This window comes from Triturus cristatus, chromosome 11 (genome assembly GCF_964204655.1).
Source record: "Triturus cristatus chromosome 11, aTriCri1.1, whole genome shotgun sequence".
Taxonomy (NCBI): Eukaryota; Metazoa; Chordata; class Amphibia; order Caudata; family Salamandridae; genus Triturus; species Triturus cristatus.
In genome coordinates this window covers 859655253-859667375 of record NC_140594.1, presented here as the reverse complement: position 1 = coordinate 859667375, position 12123 = coordinate 859655253, and the positions used below count along the sequence as shown (strand labels likewise).

Genomic DNA, 12123 nt, shown 5'->3' with positions numbered 1-12123 from the left:
TTTTAATAAGTTGACATGAAATTTTGCTCTTGCTGGGGTGACCTTCAGATGATGGGTAACTTTGCCAATTTTAGCTGTATTCTTATAGGGCCCATTCCATTTGGATTTTTTTTTTTGCTGATGTTGGCAGCAACACCAATACCCAGTCATTCACTTTGGCACTTTTTCCCTGTCATAGACCTTTTTTTGCCTTATCTGGCTCTTCTCTAAATTACAATGGGCTAAATCTCTGAGCATGCCTGTCCTAGTTGGTTACCATATTCCAGCAGTCCTCTCGCTTCACCACCCACATTTTTTTCCCAGACCTCTTTGGTAATTTCTAGGAAACTCCTTGGCTTCCTTCCATACAGTAACTCGAAGGAGGAACACCCTAGGCTGCTTTGAGTTTGACCCCTGAGTACAAAAAGAGCTAAGGGAAGGAGTTGGTCCCAGGTCTTACCCTCACCAGTTAACATCCTCTTTAGAGTTATTAATTTCAATTAGCCATTATATTGTTTCACCAGACCATATGTCTGGGGATAATAGACTGAAGTCTTCAGATGGGTGGGATTTAACAATTGACAGACTTGCTTCATGAGGTAGGACACAAAAGGGGTTCCCTGATCCGTGAGGATCTCTTTGGGAAACCCTACTCAAGAGAACACCTCTATTGGGTGTTGTGCTGTACTTTTGGTGTTTGTGGATCTTAGCGGTATGGTCTCCGGAAATTTTGTGGAATAGTCTACGATTACTAAGACGTACTAATTACCCTTGCATGATTTAGAGAGCAGTCCTATTATATCCATGTTTTGTTTGAATCTGTTTTTTGAGAATACGTTTTATGGTTAACATCTCATTTCCGTTCATGAACAGTTTGTTGTAAACTTGTATTCAGACATTAGCGAATTATAAAGGTAACCCGTGTTTTATACAATTCTAACATTTACGCAGTTGTACAGTGAAATCTCTGAATTGGAACTTAAAAGGAAGTGTGGAAAGGGAGGTGAGCATCTAGACATTGGGCAACAAAAATGTTCTAAGAAGGTTCCAATAACCAGATAGTTCCCATTGCGAGCAATGTTCAGGGAAGGTACAATACAGATCTTTATTTTTCTTCCAACAATAACCATGAAAAAAGAACAAAACATAGTGAACCGCAGCGTCCTGTTGTTATAAATGCCCATGCATCCTCCCAAATGTTAATCACAGGCTATGTGTGATGGCTGCAAGCATTGAATGAAAAACAGGAAGGGGAAGAAGTCTGTTAGGGGGTCAGCAAACATCGGGGCCAATTTCTCATCATGTTAGTGATAAAAAAAAGGTGGGGGAGGGGATGAAACCAAGGCGTTCCGTGGCTTATTGCGTCAGGTTCTCAGCCATGACGGTGGGCGCATGTGCATCATCATCCGTGAGGTGCATATGTAGGGCTAGAAGGATGGTGTCTCAGTATACGGCAATGGGATATTTCCACAGACCTATTGTGTCCTCCATGTGAACGGCCCCACTTTTGGCCTGCACCCAGTCGTCCATTGAACGCTCCCAGGCAGCAAACTCCGGGGTGTGGGAGATTTCCATCTCTCCATAATAAGGCATTTGGCAACTTTGAACCCCAGGACCTGGAAGCGGGAGGTCACTTTGTTTTTTAGACCTGTGATAGAGTCCTAGCAGGTATGTCTCCTAATGATGTAGGTCTGGACACTCGGTACAAGCAGACAAGTCTGTCGTTCCGGCATACCAATAGGTGTGTAGAGATGGGCAGGTCCATAACATGTGTAATAGATCTGCATCAATACAAGAGCATCTGGGGCATGCAGCATCTGTTTTGTGATAATATCTGTTAATGTTAGCAGGGGTAAGATAAGCCCTATGTACTATGTAGAAGTGTAGAAGTTTAAAGTGGGCGTTGTGTTTTATGTGTTGTGGGCCTACCAGCTGTGAAGGCAATTCCCGATCTGAGTAGGGGCGAGTGAAGTCAGTCTCCCAGAGCTGCCGCAGTGGTAGCGCATAGAGCCCACAAACCAGCGCGTGAGGTGTCCACTCCCACCCTTCCCCTGTGGATATTGAACCGTAAGGCATGTCGGAAGTTCAGAGGTTGTCTTTTCAGTGCTGTTGTTGTGTTTTAAGTAGCAATTGGTTAAGCAAAAAAGGGCCCGGAAACGAGCCATCCTCTTCCATTAGTTTCATATGGTGCCAATACGCCATCTCTGTATAAGGCCCCCAAAGTGCTTAACCTCGCTGCAAGCCACGCCTCCAGTTCTGACGCTGGGCTAGCTGTCATAGAAGTATCCAGTAGTGCCAGGCCCAGCGCGTAGGGAGAACCTGTTTAGTGGTGCATAAGTATCTTCGATAGCATCTATGTGCCACTCCCATTAGGAGAGATTCTGGCGGGGCTCACCTCGTGTAGGGGTAGAATAAATGTGCTATTTCTAGTGATAACCATCCCAGCATAGATGTAGGCGTATTTTATAAGTGTAAACCTGCAAGCGACTGTGCAATCCATTGGATTTGAGCAGCCAGCTAGTAGTGCTCAAACTGTGGGGCTGCTAGGCCTCCATTGTTGGTGAGGCGGACAGCTTTTCCAAAGCAATCCTACATTTTGACTTATTCCAGATGAAGTCCCTGACCTGTTTTACGGATTTCCCCAAAAACGCCCCTGGAATGTAGATGGGAAGATTGTTAAAGAAATAAAGAAGCCGGGTAAGGCCACTGTTTTAAGTAGAGCCACCCTTCCGATGACTGTTAGAGATAAGGTGCACCAGAAAGTGATCTGTGTGTGCAATGCAGTGACTGCCCGTGTGACGTTGCCCTCAAAGAGATCTGTCATACTCTTATATACCTGTATGCTCAGATATTTAAAAGTGCAGTGTTGCCAGATCAATTGTGCCTCCCAAATTCTCAGCTTAAGGTTGACCGTATTCGGGTGGAAGGGGAAGACACATGATTTTGTCCAGTTGACTCTCAGTCCTGATATGTCTGCAAATTGCGTCAGGGTATATTAGACCTGCCAGCCCTTGGCTGTCCCCTCCTCATTTTCTTTTTTTTTCTCACCCCTTTGGGCCTCTAATTTTTCTGTCCATTAGTTTTTGGGTGTTGACATAGAGGCTCTGGGCACCCCATTTTCAATACCTGAGGGTGAGGCGCAAGGTGCTTCACTAAAATGGAGGGAGGAAGCGAGTCACTTCACAAAATGGTGGACTAAACTGTCACCTCAGAACCTGGGCCATAGACTGTCATGAGGGGTTCCAGAACCTTCTGTACCACTCTGGCCAGTCAGGGCCCAGGTTATAAATAGAGGGGAGGTGCGTCGGCCCTTTTAGAAAAGAAGGTGTGCTGTGAGGAAGTCAGGAGTAAGGCATCTGAGTGGGGAGGTGGATGCACTAGAGAGGAAATTTGACAGTTCTTAGGGTCTGCTTTACTTCCCTCCCCAGCTGATACCACCCTCGACCTCTTGACCTGACCCTGTTACCAGCCACTGACTCCAGGTCACAACTACCCCAGGCGCTCCTGTTCAGTCAGGTCCCTTGAAGGAAGTTAGGATAGAGAGACACTGACTTTGGCTACACCTTCCACACCCCTGCTGTTGTCTGGAACCCTGAATTAATCCAGGGATATCGACTGACCACTACTTTCGACTGAAGGTAAGGTGATCTGCGACACAGTCCCAGGGATTTGGCTAAAAGCTTCGATTGCCCCAGAGATCGGATCACCTCCTTAATTTTAGCCACCCCTGACTTGAGACCCTATCTGAAACACTCACCGCCGCAGCCCAGGGGTTTGGGAAATCATCCTACCGTCAACTGGGGGGCCCATGAGGAGGCCCGGGGTCCCATTGTGCGGGATATGATAGCGTGGCCTAGCCCGGAGTGAAAGGGAAGCCTGCCTTACTCGGATCGGATGCAAAGGGGCGGACTAAGAAGCGGCGCCCCACCGAGGTCAGATTGTGTGAGGAGGCCGCGCCCCTGAGTAGAAGTCTGTGACGGGCCTTGAAGCTGCGATCCTCTGATCGCATGCAGGGGGCGGTCTGAGGAGTGCCGCCCCCGCTGGAGCTGGCTGTGTGAGGAGGCCGCGCCCCCGCAGGCCGCGCTGCGTCTGGCGGCTGTGGGCGTGCCTCCCGGCAGTCACTGGGTGGTTGAGCGCCTGGTTTCAAGGGTCCTCGTGGGGCCCAGGAACGACCCCACGTCAGCGTTGTCACCACCTCAAGGTCTATCAGGAAGTGGGCTTGCCGGTGAGTGGGGCTCAGAGGAGCGAGTCCTCAATCCGACTCGAGTGACCCACAAGAGGCCCGAATTAGAGAAACCCTCGGGGAAGGTGGGCGGAAGGCCAGTGTGGCCCCGGATTCGCCCCTTCCCCCAGGGAGATTCCTCCCGGAGGATGTTGAGCCCCCTCTGCCCCCAGCAAGAAGAACTCGGTTCCTGGGCTTTCCAAGCCTCTCCTGAGGAAGACGTGGTTCTTTACTAGTAAGCCGGGCATTTTGGGGGAGTGTTCCGGATTGTGGTAACTGAGGCCAGTGTGACATCCTGATAGCCCCGATCTCCGACTACATAGGAGACCCCTAATTTATATCTTGACCTTCAAAGAAATGAGAATGTAATGTGCAGCGCTTAGAATAATCACTTGATCTTCAAAGAAATGAGAATGTAATGTGCAGCGCTTAGAATAATCACTTGATCTTCAAAGAAATGAGAATGTAATGTGCAGCGCTTAGAATAATCACTTGATCTTCAAAGAAATGAGAATGTAATGTGCAGCGCTTAGAATAATCACTTGATCTTCAAAGAAATGAGAATGTAATGTGCAGCGCTTAGAATAATCACTTGATCTTCAAAGAAACGAGAATGTAATGTGCAGCGCTTAGAATAATCACTTGATCTTCAAAGAAATGTGAATGTAATGTGCAGCGCTTAGAATAATCACTTGATCTTCAAAGAAATGAGAATGTAATGTGCAGCGCTTAGAATAATCACTTGATCTTCAAAGAAATGAGAATGTAATGTGCAGCGCTTAGAATAATCACTTGATCCCCAAAGAAATGTAAATGGTATGTGTAACGCTTAAAGTAAACACCTGATTTCCGGTGTATAGTGATTGCCCTGGGGAGCGCTTCGTTTGGTGTTTTGGTTCAACGCGCTATTGAGTATGGTGTTGATTCGAAACATTAAAAGGGGTGCGCTTGAGATCTTGCTACATTTGAAGTAGAAGAGTATTGCTAAATCGGACGAGATGAAATGTTCTGACTTTGTAAGGTATTGGATAAAAATTGATTAACTTCACCTGATAAGGAAAGATAAAGCTTACCTACCCTCTCTAAATAATTGGTGTAGCGTCATTTATTTATTTTTAAGTGGTAAAGCGTTGAAGTGTGAAGTGAGTGTGACGCAAGCACAACATGCAATTCTGGAGTAAGCCTTTCTACTTGAGCCAAGCTACCCTAGGACTCTAGGTCCAACAGGGTAGCATTGACCATAGTAGGGATATTGTGTATGTCCTGCAAGTACAGCAGCATGTCAGTGTTCAAGGAGATGACATGTAGTCCATCGCCTATTGTTATGCCCCCTTGTGCTCCCTCTTTTCGAAGGGCTAGGACCAGTTGTTCCATGGCCAGCGATAATAGTAATGGTGACAATGGGCAGCCCTGATGCGTACCTCTATGAATACGAATATCTGCTGATAGTAAGGGGCCTGACGACTCTAAGCAGTTGGTCTGTTATATTCTGAATTTGTTATTTCCTGATATATGTTATGTATAGGTTTGTATCATGGTATTTCCTGCTTCCTCTCTTTTCCCCTTCCCTCTTTTGTTTAATGGTATCTCCCTTCTGTCTCTGGGAGGCTGCCTAAGAATGTTGGCAATCTGGCAGTTGCTGGATTCCTGGTGGAGAGAGGAGACCGAGAATAAAGATGTTCTTAACTTACTCACGTCTTGAATGTTCTTCTTTTACATCAGGTTCATTTGTAGAAATCAAAAACCTTTTAAGGGGTTCACTGATGCACCTGGTCCTTAAACCAACAAAGAAGAGATTGGCATGGAAGCTGAAATAGTAAAACACAAGTTTATTAACCTCACATGAGGGAGATTGACCTCACATAAGGGACTGCGTCAATACGGTACCCTCAGGCAGTCTAAGGAGTACAGAGGATATGGGTCTTATATATACATTTGTTGCATAGTCAGCATGAGACCAAGGGGAGGTACTGGCACATACAAGAATAGTTATTGACTAATATTGGTATACAATAATTGCTTGCTCAACAAAGTGGGAGGGGAGACATTTCTCCTAACATCAGTAAAAACAGCCTGACAGTTATATACTAAGAGCAGGTCCATTCTGGCAGCCACAGGTCTTTCTGAGCATGTGCAAGGCTCTGGCTCAGTGCTGAAGGAGTTAACTATATCACATGACACAAGCAGAATACAAGGGCATTCAACAGTGAAGAGGGGGAAAACACATGGCTAACTAAAATGGCTGCCAAAAACAAAATGGCTTCAGCTGATGCTAACAGCCATTGCCGCTAGTTTCCACAGATGGCCGTTTTAGCATTAGCTGAAGATATCCACTATGATCTAAAAGGAATATAGGAGATATTTTGCACATTTTTTCTCATAATCCATTAATATTCTGATCCATTGCTAGGTAGGCATTTACATTCTAAACATTGTTAAGCGGGTATATATAAGGTATAGACAGGAGCACAAAGGGAACAAAGCATTAGGTCATAATGAACACACAGATAGCAGGAGAAAATAATGGCTATTATTACAAACAGAAATCGCAATATTTTCCAACCCCAAGCAGAAAGCAAATCCCAAAACCATCCAGTCCAATTCTAAGTTTCAGGGCTCCGATAAATTTCAGTGAACTTCTATTTGAACTTCAGAATAGCCAACAGCACATGTCTAATATAATATCTTTAAAAAACAAACATTTTTTAATTGACCTTTCCAGTGTTCTTTTTATGAGGGCTAGAGTATCACTTAATATGTTTAGGGGGAGGGCAAAGTAACCTTTGTCAACTGTTCAACAAACCGTTTCTGTTGCAGAATAAACATTATTCCAAATGGAAATATTAAAGAAAATACAAGGATCATTACAAAAACTATCTTGGCTGCAGGGGACCAGGAGGACCTAACGGGTCCATGGGAATTAGGACGAGGAGCCGCAAAGGGCTGCTCCTCCTCAAAAATTGGATGACCAAACAGGTACATTACTAACAAAAAGTCCTTGAGGAATTGAAGTCGCTGTACAACCAGCCAGAGGGGAGTCTTCTCCCTGTGTCCGTCTGAGTCTCACAGGCATGCTCCTATTGTTCATCCAACGGTGGAGCTGCACAACTTGTAACTCAAGAAAACAATCACGGCCCAGTTTTAAGGGAAAAGTTTCTTCTATCAGATTAGGGCAATCGCCCTCCGGGACAAATGCCCTCAGCGATCCTGTCCAGTGTCTCAGGCAGTGCACCAGTTTTCTTCACTTTAATGTAACAGGCACCAAAGGCACAGCACCTGTACCCTGAACTCAAGTCCTTCCCTAACTCCTGTGTTGCTCTGCTGACACACTGCTCTTTGTTGGGGCCACAGATTGTACCCAGTATGCTCAGGTATCTCTTGATTAACAAACAGAGGTGCAGACTTGCATTCACTTAGAGACCATGACTCAAAGACTTGATGCTGGGATATCTGAAGCAACCCTTGTTTCAAAAGGGGTCACCTCAAGCAAAAGCCTCCTTGCCGTCTTTGTCGGTCTGTGACTCTCTCAGCTGGGCATCAAAAACTGGATGCACATCGGGGAGATCCTGTGGTGTCTCCGGTGGTGGAGTTGGACATGCATAGAAGTACAGAAGGTGCAACTGTGATGTAATGTATATTTTTTGTCTAATGAAGGTTTATTTACTATACATATGCCAGCCAAAATTGTTGTCCTTTTCTGTATCCATGACAGTGAGTTTCACCAATAAACACATTTAAAAAAATAAATAAAAAATAACTGGATCCACAAAAGGATCACTTCTCCATTCTGATTTGTGACCCTGTCTTTCGCCCAAGACAGTGGCAGGGGCACACACTTCACGTCCCAGTGCTTCCGGCATTCTACCTTCACTGAGGTCCTAGTTGCCAGCAATGCCTGTGCTGGTTCCCTTCACCTTGGCTTCAAACTGGACTGGTGCTGACTCCCCAGGCTGAATCTGATGTCCGGGCCCCTCTGGCAATGGTTGTAGGGCAGCAAATATCTATTGGTGGACAGAACAAAAGATCTTTAGACAAGGCATACAAATAATCTATCAATAGAGAGGATAGTCTCAGAATACTTTCTTAGTGTTGGGGCGCCCCATACATTAGCAAGGCACCCAAGAACCACTTCATCTATCTGAGAGTTTAAAAAAAAAAACCTGGACCTATTAACGAGTATAAAAGGATCTTTTTGGTGAACTGACAAGAGTAAAACGTTACACTATTTGAAGCAGCCAAGGAAGTGTATGTTTATTTACTCAATTCTGAGGGGAAAAAAGAAAAACAATACGGACATACTCTAAATCCTTACATTTGTGTATTCCTATATTATTCATCTGAAGAACTTCAAGAAAAAGGACATTTGCAACACTTCTACTTATGAACCTTGCACTACTTGTACAGGACTGTAGACACTTCTAAAATTATTTCTTACGTAAAAACACCTGCATCTTACACTTAGGGTCATGTTATCATGTTATAGGCGCGACGGGAAAATCTAAAAATGCTATTTCAACAGGGATTCTGTCAGCTCAATTACACAGACTAACTAAAAAAAGACTAGTATATAGCATGAGAATAACATATAGTTCCCCTTAAAGGTCAAATAAGAGACCAGCAACCTAGACTACTTATCCTTTCATAATTTCATCAGATAGAATGGGCAGTAACATGACGTATTTTTTATTCATTTTACTAATGCTAACAATAATTTTAAAACAGTGTTACTGAATAGCCAATTAAATATCTTATCGCCGTTCCTAGACAGCTTAGACAAGCTCAAAAGAAAGTGAGAAAAAGAGATAGAGAGAGAGAGCACATAAATCAAGAAAACTGACAATGTGGTACCTAATTTTAGTTACCCTTAATTTGCCCAAGAGCTAATCTCCTCCCCAATGCGACAGTAGGTAACCTGAAACAGGTGACCTTCTGTCGACACTATCTACCCCTAGTTTTGGCAAGTGGGCACAAACAAACTTGTAGGAGGTAAATAGCACATTGAGCTAGCTAGAAAACATTAATAACCAACTACCAATTCCTTTAGCAATTTTACTAGTGTAACATGAGGGCGCATAAATGCAAACTAAATCCCATTGCCTCCTTATCTCAGCCCTTGCACAGTAATCTTTAAACCAAAAGCATTAGTGCTATATACACGGCAGAGCTATTCTCTATGGCCTACAGAAACTGCTATCCCTTGATAATGTTATTCAATAGAAAAAACCCCACCTGCATATCTCCTACACTTGTATTATTGCACAAGAAAACAGTGATATCCCCATGTGCTCCTAACAGAATATGCAATATTTCCTTTAGCCAATGTTACCTAAAACAGATCTGTAGTGCTTTACCCTACAATGTGAGAATAAGGATATTTAATTAACACAAAGAAATCAGTTTATCAAACGACACTTTAATAGTACAAGCTTCCATAGTGTAATGTAGAAATCACTTACTGTCACAGTGGCTCCCTGCATGGAAATTTCACGTTCAGTAGGGCTGGTCAGTTCTAAAAATAGACCTTGGCCTCTGACTCTTAAACCTGTTGTCACCTGTCTGAGAAAAGGCTATTCCCAGGCAGCCTTTCCAATTCAAAGTAACTCTGAAGAATCACAGCTGAAAGGCAGTCCTGTTATGTACCTGTGTGCTAACAATTTTAAAGGTAGGATAATAACTTCAGCTGTTTCTTTATGCTAATTTTTATTTGTTTGCAGTGTCTGATGTGCTTTCTAGCAGTTTAGAGGTCAGCTGCTTGTTCTATACTTGCATGTGTGCATTACTGAAGCCTGAGATCAGTTTGAAAACTGCCCTGAGTGGCAGAACTGCTTTTTTTTGTTAAAAGTAAATTGTGCCCAAACTCGACTTTGGTGGTAGGGGCACTTAAAAATGGATAACCTACAATGTTTTTGCATATTAGGGACCCCCAGGGTCTCCCCTAGCTATCCCAGGTGCGGGGGATCAGAAATGTATAAGGTACACCATTAAATAAGTTTTTATACGCCTGGGTAAAGCGAAATTTCACATGTCACCCCCCACATTGTGGTAAAGTGCTGCTTAAATTCCACTTTGATGCTAGTAGCTTATATTTTTCACAGTATGATTATTAGACATTGCAAAGAACAAAAACGATTTTAGTGCAATTATTTTTAATAAAAAATTTTTTTCTCATATAGTCCAAAAAAAATTTAAATAATGATCACCAACCCTTTTGATATTTCCACATATAAAAAGCAAGCCTCATTCCTTTCGCCTTTAAATGCATTTATTTATAACACTAAGCACAGAAGCTTTACCGAAACATAAAATAGCTTGCGCCACTTTTTAAAGGGCAGTAATTATTTACCATCAAAACCACAAATGTGCTTATGTAAAAAAACAACAAGAAAATAAAGTCCTACACTTTTGATCCTTTCTATTTTATCCAAAATAATGAAACTGTATTTCTAACTTTTCAAAATCAGTAGACTTTAATGCACGTGCCTTCATACAATGTTTCCCACGGCTTAATCTGTAACTTTGTGGCCAGGAATAGCCATGTGTTGTTTACTCAGCTGTGATTTTATGATCAGCAGGAGTCAGCGTCTCATGCCTTTTCAAGAGAAAAAGGCCTTACTAAATCCTAATGTCCTCATGGAAACCCCAAAAAGATGATAAACCATTTATTATCCCAGTGACAGCATCCTTCGAGCAGACAGCTTTGAAACAGCTGCAAAAAGAAAGGCTCTCTTTCTGGTGCTGGAATTTTGAGCGCGGTTCAGTCTATGTAAAACTCAGGCATTCCAAGCCAGTCAAAACCTATCGTTTTTGTAATGTGGTGAAAGAGACACTTTTATTTTACAGCAACTAATTACTCAAATAATGTGAATGCCTTTTAATATCTAATACAATGTATCTAAGGAGAAGGCTGTAACATTATATATAGAGTCCTAGGTGTGTAAAGCACACAATTTCGTTTTTTCTTCCTTTCTATGAGGCCTATTTTATTCCTATTGAGTGTGAATTGTAATTTATCTTTACCACTGTGGCAATTGTCACACATCTATAGTTTCTTACTTTTTCACTTTAATGGTAGCGTGCAACTATTTAGCATATGTTACATAATTCATTTCTGGAATTTTAAAATGTAGTTCTTTCAATGACATTTGCATACCAGAATGACAACAACAAACAAACTGAGCTCATTCCAGACATTTGCAAGAAGGGGGTCATACACTCAGAACACACAACACTGCTTGTTTAAAGCAAGCCATTCTCACACAAAAAACATAGTCTACTTACTGAAACAAGTACTTCACAAGTATGTCAGTCCACAACCACATACAACAAAAAAAATCAACCCACAAATCAATACTTAGGACAAAAACAAGAGACAGCCCAGAGACTGTACTCAAACCAAACCATTTGTAAATACCAATTGTAAGTCATATTTACAAAAAGAGCTCTCAAAAGTAGTCCAAAAGACTGCACCAAAACAGCCCAAAGACTGTTCCATGTTCAAGAAGCCAAATACACCAAATCACCAGTTTGGCTGGCAGAACACTCAAAAGCGCTCCATATCACCACTTATGAATTTTACTGCGCAGATCAGGATCCGTTTTATATATATATTTTGTTCCATGATGTAGTATACATCATGGAAGAAATACAATTTTTAATATACCTAAACCTATTTAGGTATCCCCTCTAGAGGAATCAGCTAAGTACTTTCTAAATCCATATTGGTACCTCCAAGACAGCAACACTTTCTGCGAAGTGTGCTAGAAACAGGCATGCCAAGAATATTGTAGCATATACAATTTTATTCGCCAAGTGACACTTAACACAATGTGTGCCGTTAAAGTTTTCAAAATTTAGAGACAAATCTCCTCATTACCTGCCTTCATTTGCTGCAGCAAACAAACAAACAAGAGCTTGGCCAAGTA

The 12123-nt window shown here is 42.7% G+C and overlaps 1 protein-coding gene across 1 annotated transcript in view; it reads left to right on the top strand.

Annotated features, from left to right (window-relative positions):
- The window catches only part of LOC146785551 (uncharacterized), a 96821-nt gene that overhangs the window by 15887 nt on the left and 68811 nt on the right, over nt 1–12123 (top strand). The window lies entirely within an intron of this gene.